General features: G+C 55.2%; 1 protein-coding gene across 2 annotated transcripts in view; it reads right to left on the bottom strand.

Moving 5' to 3' along the window:
* Positions 1-13,379, bottom strand: part of AGAP3 (ArfGAP with GTPase domain, ankyrin repeat and PH domain 3) — a 111,041-nt gene that overhangs the window by 95,858 nt on the left and 1,804 nt on the right. The gene's annotated exons all lie outside the window — the stretch shown is intronic.

Genomic DNA, 13,379 nt, shown 5'->3' with positions numbered 1-13,379 from the left:
GAACCGGCTCAAAAGGGCTGCCGGGAATCTTTACAGGTGAAAGGCACAGCTTTTTTCTTGTTCTTGGTCTCAACCAGGATTGGGTCCAAAACTTCACCAAAGGGTCTGGCACCTATAAGGGGGGCAGCCGAAAGGTTAAGTCTAGACTGGGAATCCACATCCCAATGCTTCAACCAAAGCGAGCAACAGACCGCAACCCCTAAGCCCATAGCACGGGCTGCCTGCTGGACACGATCCCAGCTCGAGTCCACCATCAAAGCTGCAGCTTTGGCCCATTTGTTGAACCCCTGGCGCACCCGAGTGAGTTTGGGAGGGATCATGGCAGCTAATTGCTTAACCCAAAGCATGGATGCCCTGGCAAAAATGGAATTAGTGGTTGCTGCTTTAATGACTGTGGCAGAAGCCGCGTGGTTCTTATGGAGAAGCATGTCGGCCTTGTGATCCTCTGGAGATTTGAGTTGTTCGTCCCCTTCTTTAACCACCACCAAGGCAGAGACCAATTGCACCACTGGGGGGTCATGGTTGTAGTGCTTTTTAGGAATTGGCCCAGGGGCCTTGGATGAGGCAGGAGATGCCCATTTTGCTAGCATAACATCCTTGAACAAGGGAGGAAAAGGAACAGTAGCCACTGAAACAGAGGAGGAAGGGAAAACATTTATTTATGTATTTATTTATCACATTTTTGTACCGCCCAAAACGCGAGTTCTCTGGGCAGTTTACAAAACAATGAAAACCAATAAAAAGATTAACATATCAAAATTTAAAATGTTAAAACTATTAAAACACAATTAAAACACAATTAAAACAATGTCTAATTAAAAGCCTGGGTGAACATATGTGTCTCGACTGCCTTTTTTAAAAGTTGCCAGAGATGGGGAGGCTCTTATTTCAGCAGGAAGTGTGTTCCAAAGCCTCGGGGCAGCAATGGAGAAGGCCCATCCCTGAGCAGCCACCAGACGAGCCGGTGGCAACTGCAGATGAACCTCTCCAGATGATCTCAGTAGGCAGTGTGGTTCATAGCAAAGGCAGCGTTCTCTTAAATACCCAGGGCCCAAGCTGTTTAGGGCTTTATAGGTTATAACCAAAACCTTGTACTTTGCCCGGTAGATTATTGACAGCCAGTGTAGATGTTTTAAGATAGGAGTGATATGGTCTCTCGAAGATGACCCAGAGACCAATCTGGCTGCTGCAATCTGGACTAACTGCAGTTTACGGACTACATACAAAGGCAGCCCCACATAGAGCGCATTGCAGTAGTCAAGTCTGGAGGTGACCAGCAGATGTACTACTGTTCTGAGGTCATTTATCTCAAGAAATGGACGCAGCTGGTGTATCAGCCGAAGCTGATAAAAGGCACTTCTGGCCACTGCCTCAACCTGGGACACCAGGAAGAGTTTTGTGTCCAGAAGCACCCACAGACTGCGTACCTGTTCCTTCTGGGGAAGTGTGACCCCATCCAGAACTGGCAGATCAAAACCATCTCCCGAGTTCCGACCCCGCACAATAAGTACCTCCGTCTTATCTGGATTCAGCCCCAGCTTGCTACCTCTCATCCAGCCCATCACTGCCTCCAGGCAGGCATTTAGGGAAGTTATGCCTTCTCCTGATGGTGCTGTCATGGAGAAATAGATTTGGGTGCCATCAGCATACTGATAACACCCTGCACCAAATCTCCTGATGATCTCTCCCAGCGGTTTCATGTAGATGTTAAACAACATCAGCCTCAGCTTGTTACCTCTCATCCAGCCCATCACTGCCTCGAGGCAGGCATGGATGATACGGATTATCTGGACCCTTTCCAATCTGGCTTCTGCCCCGGGTATGGGACTGAAACTGCCTTGGTCACTCTAGCGGATGACCTATGCCAGGAGCTAGACAGGGGGAGTGCGTCCCTGTTGGTTCTGCTGGACCTCTCGGCGGCATTCGATACCATCGACCATGGTATCCTTCTGGGCCACCTCTCAAGTATGGGAATTGGGGGTACTGTGTTGGAGTGGCTCCGGTCCTTTCTTGTGGGGAGAGTCCAGAAGGTGGTGCTAGGGGACTACTGCTCGGCCCCGTGGCCGTTGGCCTGTGGGGTCCCGCAGGGATCGGTCTTGTCCCCCATGCTGTTTAACATCTACATTAAGCCGCTGGGAGAGGTCATCCGGAGACTTGGACTGAGTTGTCAGCAATATGCAGATGACACTCAGCTCTATCTCTCCTTGTCATCTGATCCTAGGGAGGCGGTGGATGTCCTAAATCGGGGATTGGAGGCAGTGATAGGCTGGATGTGGGCTAATAAACTGAGGTTGAATCCAGACAAGACAGAGGTAATGTTGGTCAGTAGGAGAGCCAATCGGGATGAGGAGATTTTACTGGTTCTGGATGGGGTTGCACTCCCCTTGAAGGAGCAAGTACGCAGCTTGGGGGTATTACTGGACCTGGCTCTGCTTTTGGAAGCTCAGGTGGAGGCGGTGGCCAGGGGTGCCTTTGCACGGCTTTGGCTAGTGCTCCAGCTGCGTCCCTTTCTCGAGAAGACAGATCTGGCCACGGTTACCCATGCCTTAGTCAGGTCGTGGCTGGATTACTGCAATGCACTCTACGTGGGGCTGCTCTTGAAGAATATCTGGAAACTGCAGCTTGTACAAAATACGGCAGCTAGGGTTCTATCTGGAGCTGCCCAGTGTGATCACATCACACCTATTTTGAAAGAGCTGCACTGGTTTCCAGTGTGTTTCCAGGTCCAATTCAAGGTGCTGGTTTTGACCTTTAAAGCCCTTAATGGTTTGGGCCCGGGATACCTGAGGGACCGCCTGCTCCCAAGGGTTTCTGCCCGCTTGACGAGATCATCTGAGGGGGCTCTGCTCCGGGTGCCGACAATGAGGAAGGCCCAGCTGTCGTGCACGCGTGACAGGGCCTTCTCTGTTGCTGCCCCCAGGCTTTGGAATGCTCCCCCAGTGGCCATTCGCTCCTCAGACTCCATCACAGTTTTTAGAAAGCTGGTTAAATCTTGGCTTTTTATCCAGGCCTTTACATGATTTATTGCTGTTTCTGCGTGTTTTTATCCATGTATAGTTTTCTGTATTTGTATATTATATATTTTAATCGATTGTTTTTATATTTTTAGCTAAATACTTTTAATTCATTTTTATTATGTGTTTTAACTTCTGTAAACCATCTTGAGATTGTTTTTAATGAAAGGCGGTATATAAATCTAACAATTAAAAATAAAAATAAATAAATAAAACATCGGAGACAATACGGAGCCCTGAGGGACACTATCCCGAAATTCAGTTTTTGAAGAACAACAGTCCCCAAGCGACACCATCTGGAATCTGCCCAGAGGGCTGTGGGCCACCTCCAGCCTCAAAAGCAGGATGCCTCTGAGTACCAGTTGCAGGGGAGTAATGGCAGGAGAGAGGGCATGCCCTCAACTCCTGTCTGTGGCTTCCAGTGGCATCTGGTGGGCCACTGTGCGAAACAGGATGCTGGACTAGATGGGCCTCCTTGGGCCTGATCCAGCAGGGCTGTTCTTAGGTAGGAGTGGAACCACTCCCAACCCCCTCAACCCCCCTCACTCCCAAGCCCCTCAGACGCTCCAGAAGGATACTATGGTCGATAGTATCAAAAGCCCACCAAGAGGTCCAAAATGACCAACAGAGTCACACTTCCCCTGTCAATTCCCAATTGGAGATCATCCATCAAGCCGACCAAGGCAGTCTCCACCCCATAGCCAACCCGAAAGCCGATCTGAAACCAGTCTAGATAATCAGTTTCCTCCAAGACTGCTTGGAGTTGGGAGGCCACCACCCTCTTGCCCAGCCACGGAATTACCTTGCCCAGCCACAGAAGGTTGGAGACAGGCCTATAGTTGCCCAACTCTGAGGAATCCAGGGCAGGCTTCTTCAGAAGTGGTCTAATAATTGCATCCTTAAGACTTAGAGGCATCCTGCCCTCCCTCAGAGAAGCATTTATGATCTCTACCAGGCCTTCCACAACCACCTCCCTGCCAGATAGTATTAGCCACGCCGGGCAAGGGTCAGGAGGGCAGGTGGTAGGCCGCATCACTCCAAGCACCTTGTCCACATCCTCACGAGTCACAAACTGAAACCGATCCAGCCTAACTACATGAGTCACTGGACACCTCCAATTCAGACACTGCAGTAATTGTGGGGTCTAAATCCAAGTCGGCCCGAATACGAGAGATTTTATCCACACACAAAATCATTAAACACGTCACAGTGGGTAACAGATGGTTCCAAATTGTAATTCAAAAGAGGAGGGGCACTCACTAGTCCTCCCACAACTCCGCCAGACGTGAACTTGCGGATGCAATACGGGCCGAAAAGAATCGCTTCTTTGCCACCCATATAGCCAGAGCATAGATCTTCAAATGTGCTCTATGTTGTAATCTGTTGGATTCGAGTCGAGTCTTCCTCCACTTGCGCTCCAGTCGTCTATCTTGTCGCTTCATCCCCCATAGTACTTCCGTATACCAAAGGGCCAATTTTGAAGCAGGTCAGAGAGGACGCTTAGGAGCAATCATGTCCACTGCCCTGGTGAGTTTGCTGTTCCAGTTTTCCACCAGGGCATCAACAGGATCACCGGCAGAGCCAACACTCAATCCTTCCAAGGCTTCTTGGAACCCTGTTGGATCCAATAACCTTCTCAGGCGGACCATTCTAATGGGCCCCTTGCCCCTGGCGAAGGTGGGGTGTGACTGTGAGTCCAACCTTAACCAGATGGTGGTCCGTCCATGACAACTGGGAAATCACAGGATTCGCCACCCATGGAACAACACCCTGATCAGAATAAAAGACCAGATCAAGTGTGTGACTTGAAACGTGCGTCAGTCCCAAGACCACTTGGGATAGACCCATAGTTGTCATGGCTGCTATGAACTCCTGAGCCGCCCCAGACAAATTGGCCCCAAAGTGGACACTGAAGTCCCCCAGCACCACAGCATAAGAACAGCCCTGCTGGATCAGGCCCAAGGAGGCCCATCTAGTCCAGCATCCTGTTTCGCACAGTGGCCCACCAGATGCCGCTGGAAGCCACAGGCAGGAGTTGAGGGCGTGCCCTCTCTCCTGCCGTTACTCCCCTGCAACTGGTACTCAGAGGCACCCTGCCCTTGAGGCTGGAGGTGGCCCACAGCCCTCCGACTAGTAGCCATGGATAGACCTCTCCTCCATGAAGTCACAAGCCTGGGAGACTCCAATGCCAAACCCAAGACCAAGTCCGTCAGTTCCGTTAGGGACTCCATCGGGCAGCGGGGCAATTGGTACACCAAGAGAAATCCCAGTCTATCTCTGGTCTGCAAACTTAGGCACACACATTCAATATGGTCAGACACTTCCACGGGGATCCTGGTCAGGGAGAGGTTATTCTTATAGACCACAGCCACTCCACCTCCCTGCCCAAGTCCCCGCACCTGCTCCTCAACAGAGTACCTTGGAGGGAGAAGCTGGGACCAGACTGGGTCACCGGCCTCCCCCAATCAAGTCTCTGTAATACATACCAGGCCTGCCCCCTCATCCAGAATCAGATCATGGATGGTTTCCGACTTATTCTGGACAGACCTGGCATTACAGAGGAGCAAGGTGAGAGTCTGGGGAGCTTGGCACTGCTCCCCAGGGTCAAAGAGCTGGCAGGGCAGCTGGAAAGGCAAACAGCTAATAGATTTCTGACATCCTTTCCCATGCAACGACGCGCTGACCTGCCAACTTTACTTCCTCTATTCCCCACCACCACCGGAATGGCCACCCCACAATCAGTGGACCCACTCTCTGTCTCCCCATCCCCAGACAAACCAAGACACCAATGAAACACCCAGGACCTAAAAGCAACAGAAGCCAAAAAATATCATCAGGCCCTTGCCCTCGTAGCCCCCCACACACCCAAGGGGCGACTCCCTTTGGTGTTGCCCCTTCGGTGGCGACCTCACCGGTGGTGGGCCCGCCGCCACAGACCAGCAGTCCTTTTATAAGCCTAGAAAGATGGCTAATCTGGGCAGCTGACCTTCAAGAACTGCTGACTCACCCCCTCTGGCCCCGATCCCACACAGACTCACCTGCAGGGCAACAGTCACAGCCCCACACATTAGGGGGCACACAGGCTGGCAAGCTGACAACTTCCGGCTTCCTATGATCAAGTGAAGATGCGGTCTGTGCAGTATCAGTAGGAGACACATCACTGACTGCACATCTGGCTTTACACAACATCCCCTAAAAATCGGAGGAGGAAAAGAGGCAGGATGAAGATGGCAGCATTCTCATCCGAGAGCTCTCCTTCCTCCTCGTCCGCGAGGGATGCACTCAATCCTTCCTCGTGGCCTGAGGCCAGGTTGAGGTGCCCTTCAGGTCATGGGCGAGCATCAGTGGGAACCACCCGGGACGGAGGGAGGGGGGCCCTGGATGGCACGGGAGGCAAGGCCTGGCCAGTGGCCGTGCCCTGTGGATTGGGAGAGGGGCAGATGGAACAGAGGGCAAGCGCTGAGGAGAGGGCGCTTCTTGCGACCAAGGGGAGGGGGAAGGGGACCTGGGTCTCTTCCTCCTCCTGGGCAACCTGGGGCGAGGCTGGACTCAGCCCCTTTCGCTAGCAGGAGTAAGGTGCCGGCTGGGACTGGAGTCTGGCGATGAGGAACTAGAACGGTGGTGATCAGCCTTGGGTCCTCCTGGGGCCTGAGAATCACTCTGCCAGCTGCCTAGAGGGGGAAATCCCCCAGCCAAGGAGAAGAATTGGGTGGAAGGGCGGGGGGGGAGCACCTGGGACCGGCATGCTGCTCACGTCCCTTGAGGGTCCTGGTGGGGAGCTGGGTTGCCTGGGCTGCACTGGAGCAGCCATGGCCGGTTGCGGAGAGGTGGGGCGCTCCAGTGGAGGGATGGCCCATCCCGCAGTTGGAATGGGCGGCCACGTCAGCAGTAGCACCCCGGCCGGGAACGCGGGCAGGGGCTCTGCAGTATCCAGCTCCGTCTCCGCACCGAGGCTGGGGAGGAGGGGGGCTGAACGCTGGAGTGCCTTGCAGCACGGTCACCTCCTCCGGCAAGCCAAGCGGAGGGATCCAAGGCGGCGGGCGGAGCCAAGTGCCCTGCTCCAGAAGCAGTGCGGCGTCCTCGGTGCGGGCGTTTGGGAGATGGCCAGGTCCGCGTGCCTCGTGGGCCACTTGAATGAGCAGCGCTGGCTCAGGCGGGCCGCAGAGGCGGGCGGCAAGAGTCTTTCAGACGACGAAGCGACTCTGCTCCCTGCCTCCGTGGAGCGCTTCTCCTCCCTCTTAGCCTTCTTGTCGGCTTTCTTGGGCGGTTTGGAGCCCGAGGCTGGAAGAGTTGCCTGTGGCTGGGCACAGCGTCCGCAGAGGGGAGAGCAGGCGGCTCCAAGCGACTGCGGGGCTGTACCTGCCCCGATGGGCCGAGAGGGGCCCTTCCGACAGGGAACCCTGGGTGCTCTCCATAGCAAGAAGGGCTAGGCAAAAACGAGAGTAAAAGAACGCCCAAAGAGCTGAATATCAAGGAGGGGGGAGATTAGTTTGGACCAAGAATTTGGAATACAATACGACTTCTCGTCCACCCTCGCACAACGCTAAAAAGGTGAAGAGGAAAAGAGAGTGAAAAAGGGCTACCCAACAAGCTCAAGGAGCAAAAGCTGCAGGAGCAACGGAACCGACCGGTCGTTGGAGCGAAGACCGGCCCGGAACTGGGGCTGGGTCGCCTCCCACGCCGTCCGTTCTCTTATTGGTCCGGACTTGGAGCATGCTCAGTCCACAACCCAGAATACTTTGAGGATGACCTCCTTGGGCTGTGGGAAAAGATGACCTTTCCCAGGAACTCACAGGAAACGCCTTTAATGCAGATACAGAGAAATTCTAGTCAGGGTGGGATTCAGTCTTGTCTTAGGGTAACTGTCCCAATTGGTCAGGCAGGGTGAGGATCAAACCCCACCTTGGTTTGAATTTTTATAGGTGAGGTCTTGATTAGATAAAGTTACAGAGCCAAAGCATTCAACTGTGTGATTTAATCTGTTTTGTTGGGTTTTTTTAAACATTTATCTCCCGCTCTTCCTCCAAGGTGCCCAGAGCGGTGTACTACATACTTGAGTTTCTCTTGCACAACAACCCTGTGAAGTAGGCTAGGCTGAGAAAGAAGTGACTGGCCCAGAGTCACCCAGCTAGTTTCATGGCTGATTGGGGATTTGAGCTTGGATCTCCCCGGTCCTAGTCCAGCACTCTAACCACTACACCACGCTGGCTCTCAGTTTTGAGAAATTAATTGCTACTGGAAACAAAAAAAAATGGGAATATGATAGCTAACACCTATGTTTTGTTAAATTATCAAAATGAAAAAGATTAGGAACATAGGAAGCTGCCACATACTGAGTCAGAATATTGGTCTATCAAGTTCAGCATTGTCTTCATAGACTGGCAGCAGCTTCTCCAAGGTGGCAGGCAGGAATCTCTATCAGCCTTATCTTGGAGATGCTGCCAGGGAGGGAACTTGGAACCTTCTGCTCTTCCTAGAGCGGTTTCATCCCCTGAGGGGAATCTCTTCCAGTGCTGCTCACACTTCTAGTCCCCCTTTCATATGCAACCAGGGCAGACCCTGCTTAGCTAAGGGGACAAGTCATGCTGGCTACCACAAGACCAGCTCTCCTCTCAAAAGATTAATTTATGAGGCTACATGATCTACAGAGGTGAAGATTTGGGAGACCTAATTCTCCTGATAAGTATGTTGAAATAACGTTAACTTCTAACTGTGCACTAATTTAACACAAAATTGTATTAAGTTAATCAGCAGGTGGCCTCCTATTCATAGCTGACAAGATAAAATGACCAGAAACTTCAACTTGGTATGTTGGAAAGTGGGATCAAATGCAGGAGCTCTTTCGTTGATGGTGGCTTCTGTCCTGGAGGAGAGGCCCAGGTGAGCATAAGGACAGCCCTGCTGGATCAGGCCCCCCAAGGAGGCCCATCTAGTCCAGCATCCTGTTTCGCACAGTGGCCCACCAGATGCTGCCTCTGGGGAGCCCACAGGCAAGAGGAATGTGCTTGCCCCCTCTCCTGCTGTTGCTCCCCTGCAACTGGGACTCAGAGGCATCCTGCCTCTGAATCTGGAGGTGGCCTATAGCCCTCTGACTAGTAGCCCTTGATAGACCTCTCCTCCATGAAGTTGCCTCATAAGGAAGGTGCTCCAGGCCCCTGATCATCTGGGTTGCCCTCTTCTGCACCTTTTCCAGTTCTACAATGTCCTTCTTTAGATGTGGTGACCAGAACTGTAGGCAGGACTCCAGGTGTGGCCGCACCATAGTTTTGTATAAGGGCTTAATAATATTAGCCCTTTTATGTTCAATCCCCCTCCTAGTGGGGTTAAGGATGGTATAAATGGGGCCACAGGGCTTCAGCCAGAAAGAGACCTTCCCTCTTTGCTTTCACGGAGAGACTCCTGCAAAGCAAAAAGGCACGGAGCTGATGGGGTCCCCTTGGCAAGCATATTGCAAGCAAAATGTGGGAGGACAAATAATATCCCAGGACTAAGGACAAGAAGTGGGAGACACACACACACACACACGGGTTTGGCCTCTGAGTGAGAACTCTGGCTTCCACGTATTCGATATTGGAACTGTAAGAATCCATGTGACAAATGGAATGTATGCAGGGTATTGTGACTGATTTGGTGATGTAGTTAGGATTTTGTACAGCTCCTATAAGGGGAAGGGAGCTATTTAACCTGTTCATAAATGACCAGCATTAACAGTCAAGTTTGTAGTGAATACCAGAACATTCAGGATGGTAAAAACCCCTTGGGGACAGCAAAAAACTCCAAACGGATCTCTCCAAACAGCAGAATGGTTCAATTAAGACACCAGCCTCGGTGTGGAAGCTGTAAAGGTAAAGTTGTGCCATCAAATCGGTGTCGACTCCTGGCAACCACAGAGCCCTGTGGTTGTCTTTGGTGGAATGCAGGAGGCGTTTACCATGGCCTCCTCCCGCGCAGTATGAGATGCTGCCTTTCAGCATCTTCCTGTATTGCTGCTGACCAACAGAGGGGTTTCCCAGAGTAGAAAAGGTGAATCCCATGCCAGGGATCAAAAATAAAGCAGCCACTCTTGGAATGCCCGTATGGAACTCAAGAGTCAACCTCTGGGCAATACAGGTAGGAAGAGCACAGCTCCAAGGACCAGGAGGCTGGAGCACCTCCCTGGGAGGAAAGGCTTCAAGACTGAGGTCTTTTTGTTGGGGGGGGTCACAGAAGAGACCACCAAGGAGGGACAATGATGATCCAGGCTTATCAAATGACGCCTGGTGTGGAGAGAAGAGGGTCTCCCTCTCCCCTCACCGTGGCACTGGCCGGCAGAAGGTGCAGGCCAGGCAAAGAGGCCTCTTTCTCCACACAGGCCTCTGCCGCTGCCAGAGGAGCCCCCCCCCCCCCGGCCACTAGCGGAGGTGGGACACACACCCCACACACCCCACCCGCCATCGGGGACACTTTACGCACTTCCTTCCACAGGAGGAGGGTCCCTTTGCAAACCAGCTGCTGGAGGCAACACACACTACAAGGCAGGCTTCAAGCTCAGCGGCTTCCAGGGGCTCCGGCTTGGCCTGGGATCCTGGAGCCGAGAGGCCCACTTGGGTCTACTCCAGCAGCCAGGCTGCGCTGGAGTCATCACCACAGAACCCTGGAAGGGGTCGGGGAGGTCCTCTAGTCCACCCCCTGCGCAGGGCAGGAATCTGCATCCCTGACAGCCTCTGTCTGGAAGCCAGACATGAGACAGCCCTTGAGGACAGCTCTCCTCCTGCCGTGCCACCGCCACCGCCGCCCCCCCCCCCCGGACTGGGCTTCCGGACCCCTCCCCGCTTGGCGGCTCTCCTTCTCTGACCTCCACCAGCTCCTGTCGTCAGGCAAGAAGTTGCAGTGCAGGGTTGTGGGTTCCGGAGGGCAAGGAGCCCCCCCACCCCCGGCTGCCACTCTCACTGCTACTCTCCTTGCTTATTTCTGCCGTGCTTGAAAACTAAGCAGCCTTCAGATAAAGGGACCGGCGTTGGCTGCCCGCTCCGTCCCATCACCCTTCAAGGCAAACCCAGCCACCCACGGGCAGCCCGGGCGGGGGGGGGGGGCGGAAGGTGGCCCTGCTCAGCCAGCCCACTCCCCTGGCCTCCTCCGCCCCCAGGGAGTCAGGCCCACAGAGGCCTGGCCACAGCAGGGCTCCCAAGGAGCCGGGGCAAGGCGGGTCCCTGGGAGCTGGCCCGCTGCTCACACACAGTGCAGAAGCAGTGCCCCCCCCCCACCCGGAGGAGGAGGAGGAGGAGGAGGAGGAGGCAGGGCCAGAGCTGCAGGGGCCAGCTTGGGTCAGGAGAGAGAAAGGAAGGCAAGGGGGCGAGGCGGGACTCCCGGGCTGCCGAACCTCCTCTGCCCTCCCAGGCCACAGCTGGAAGCATCCCGAGCACGAGGCAGGGGCCCCTTTGCAGCCCGGCCACCTGCCTCGGCTTAGGGAACGCCCCCCCCCCGCCCAAGAGACGCCAGGCTAACCCTGTGCAAACTGCCCCAGACCAAGCTGCCCCTGCTGGCACTGAGCCGCCCCAGGAGTGGAGGGCGATGGCGACCCACTTGCCAGGGTGAGGAAGCAGAAGGGCCCAGCGCCCACCGTGCCCACCTCTGCGCCTGCATCCCCATCCCGGCCAACCGGTGTGCCCCCCCCCCCCGCGATCCAGTAGTGGGAGCATTTCAAGAGGGGGAGCCCGAAACACACCACCGAGGGGGGTCCACAGCATCCACCTCCTAAGCACGGCCTCCGAAGAAGAGCATTTCCGCTCCAAACGCGCGCTTGGCAATACCCAACTTGCCCTTCTGAAACGCAACACGAAACAAATACAGTAAGTACATTCCCTGAAATCTACCCACACCTTTGGGAGTATTCCCCGCCCTTTTCACTTCCACCTGCTAAGAGCCCAAAACACGCCCCCCCCCCCGCCCTGCCAGGAGTCTGAGCAAGTGACAGAAATGAGACGGCCGGTCTTTCTGCCCCCCCCACCTCCCACCCCATTCCTTACACACGAGTTAGAAGGTTGCTAAAGTAAGGAAGAGGGCTGTAGCTGAGCAGTAGAGCATCCGCTGGGCGGGCAGGAGGTCCCCGGTTCCATCCCAGGCAGCAGCATCTCCAGGCAGGGCTGGGCAAGGAGACTCTCCTGCCCTGGGAGAGCGGCTGCCAGTCAGAGCAGGCAAGGCTGAGCTGGAGGGACAAAGTGGGAGGCCACTTCCTATGCCAATCCCCCCCCCCGGCCCCGTATTGTTTGGGATTATTCTAATTATGAAAGGGTGTGGGGGGGTTATGACTCCTTTTGTCTAGCAAAGGACATGTGCTTCCCTGCTTGGTCTTGCAGGAACTCAAGGCGCCCTTGATGAGAAAAAGGGAGTGCCTGACTGCCCTTCATCCAGGGGTGGCTCCAAGGGGTCGTGGGGGGCAAGCGCCCCCTGAAAAGTGGCTTGCCCCACTGCCGAAATCGAAGATGTGGGGCACAACAGCTCACCCACCCCTAAATGCACCCTGCCCCTTCTGTGCCCCGCCATTCCCCCCCCCGCCGATGCCAGCACTGCCTTCTTCACCCTCAGCAATGCCACACCAGGCCAAGATCCTTTTCTGCCCTTCAAGAGGCCCAGCCCACCCACAAGGGCAGCTCAGGGGGGGTCTCTCTGTTGCTGCTGCTGCTGCTCCCTCCTCCAATGGCACGGGGGGGGGAGGCAGTCACCCCCAAACCACCACTGAACAGCAGAAGAGCCCAGTCCTGCAGTGTGGGTGCCCCCCCCCCGCCGCCCCGGGCTCTCGGCCTCCATCTCCTTCTTGGTGAGCAAAGCACACCTGGCCCCACCCACCCCTCGCCCAAAGCCCCCTCCCAGGCCGTTCCTCCAAGCTCTTCTGCAGCTGGAGAGAGGATCAGGGAGCCACGGGACTGGCTGGCCAGAAGCAGGAGACCCTCCGGCCTCCTTCCATGCCACGAGCGTTGTGCCAGCCACCACACTTGCCATCCAGAGCACACACCCACACAGCACAGGTGGCAAGGAGGAAGGGGCGTGCCTGCTTTGCCAGCCTGCAGCTGCCGCTGCCACACAGGTGTGCTCCGCCTGCAGGCCTTGGGGCACGGTTTCCAAGGAGGCCCACGCCCAGGCACCAGATGCCACCCCCTCCTTCCCTGCCCGCCAGCCCTCCAGGGTGCGTTATGAGCAGACCAGTGAGCAGCAGAATGCAGCCACCTCACTACCGCTTTCTCCCCCTGCCCCGCCGCCCACCTGCTGCCCCCCAAATCACCCCATGAGCCACTGGCCCCTGCACAGGCCCCTGGCCCCAGGCCCTGCTGAAGGGAAGAGACAGACCCACCTCCCCAGCCCCGAGTCCCTCCCCACCCCCCAACAAGG

Source organism: Hemicordylus capensis, chromosome 6 (assembly GCF_027244095.1).
Source record: "Hemicordylus capensis ecotype Gifberg chromosome 6, rHemCap1.1.pri, whole genome shotgun sequence".
Lineage (NCBI taxonomy): Eukaryota > Metazoa > Chordata > Lepidosauria > Squamata > Cordylidae > Hemicordylus > Hemicordylus capensis.
This window is presented reverse-complemented; position numbering and strand designations above follow the sequence as displayed.